General features: G+C 42.2%; 2 pseudogenes; both read left to right on the forward strand.

The window, feature by feature from the left end:
* The first annotated feature begins 409 nt into the window (after positions 1-409).
* On the forward strand, positions 410-527 carry LOC128129419 (5S ribosomal RNA; annotated as a pseudogene).
* Positions 528-723: 196 nt separating this feature from the next.
* Positions 724-841, forward strand: LOC111885423 (5S ribosomal RNA; annotated as a pseudogene).
* Positions 842-1619: the final 778 nt, after the last annotated feature.

A 1619-nucleotide genomic window follows, 5' to 3' on the forward strand; every position in this document is an offset into this window, starting at 1 on the left:
AGAGATTTCATTGGTGACCTTTTTGAGTGTTCGGCTACGCACTGCAAGGTCCTTAAATCCCGTTAAGCCTTGATTAGGGATCTTGCATACTCCCGATGAGTATGTAACATTGTTTTATCGGTTTGGCTTTCCACGTACCACCGTTTTGGGTTAAGGAGATCTAAGTGAACGCACTTTTCGATTTATGATCTCTCATTAGAATAGAGAGTTGTTTAGAAGTTACATAACGTAAACTTTAGTACTCACGGCAAATTGAGTTGACTGGTTTGACTTGTTGACTGTAGTTGACTTTGACTTGACCGAAAATTGACGGTTTTCACATTTATAAAGTGGGTTAGATCTGATCCCACATCGGCTTGGAATGAGAACTAAGCATTCCTTATAAGGGGTGTGGATACCTTCCCTATCACAACGCGTTTTAAAGCCGTAAGGACAGCAGATCCCATAAGAACTCTGCAGTTAAGCGTGCTTGGGCGGGAGTAGTACCAGGATGGGTGACCCCCTGGGAAGTCCTCGTGCCGAGTGGCCCAAAGCGGACAATATTGTGATACGTGCCAGAGGGGGATGTTACAAATGGTATCAGAGCTAGGGCACGGGTCGATGTGTTCGACGGGGACGTCGAACCCTATAATGGGGGGTGAAAGTGGGTTAGATCTGATCCCACATCGGCTTGGAAGGAGAACTAAGCATTCCTTATAAGGGGTGTGGATACCTTCCCTATCACAACGCGTTTTAAAGCCGTAAGGGCAGCAGATCCCATAAGAACTCTGCAGTTAAGCGTGCTTGGGCGGGAGTAGTACCAGGATGGGTGACCCCCTGGGAAGTCCTCGTGCCGAGTGGCCCAAAGCGGACAATATTGTGATACGTGCCAGAGGGGGATGTTACATAGAAATTTAGGGTTGTCACACAACATCATTGTTAGCTTCCTTGTTTTGAATCACTTTCTTAACCTCCGTGGATTGAGATGAGAAAAGTGTTTTCAAAGGTTCACTAATTAAACCATCAAATGTAGGAGAAATTATTGAAATAGGAATTGACAAAACAAGTGGTGATGATAGTAGTGCTAGAAAAACTATAGATGTTGAAATGATGGATATTGTTGCTGTTATGCCTATTGATATCCCTTATTCCAAGTTGACATTTGTGTCCTTCTTAGATAAGTTCGCAGTGATGCACGAAATTTCAATCTCCTCCATCACAGACATGGTAGCCAAAATCCCAGATGGTATGACTTACGCCTGCTCAAGGATGTTGGTTTGTATTTCATCACAAGAATTGATGTTTGTAATAGTATTAGATACATTTATAGTGACACTGGGAATACTTGTCTCCTCGAAAGTTGATTTGACAGGGGTGTCATTTCATGGTGAACCAATATAACAATCTTGAATTTGAATGTCTGACCCGTCGCTATCACGATCATTTTAAGTCTCGACAGTCATGTCCTCAAGTGGAACATTAACTTTATCATAATTTCTCTTCTTTATCTGTTAAGCATGATCCAAATCTCTATGCTTCTTTGATGTTGGATATCCAGGAACTGAAACTTCAAGAAAAAGAACTCCCTTCCTTGTAAATTGTAACTTTGTAATCTTCTTTGGAGCACCCTTAGGAGAAAC

This window comes from Lactuca sativa, chromosome 9 (genome assembly GCF_002870075.4).
Source record: "Lactuca sativa cultivar Salinas chromosome 9, Lsat_Salinas_v11, whole genome shotgun sequence".
Classification (NCBI taxonomy): Eukaryota; Viridiplantae; Streptophyta; class Magnoliopsida; order Asterales; family Asteraceae; genus Lactuca; species Lactuca sativa.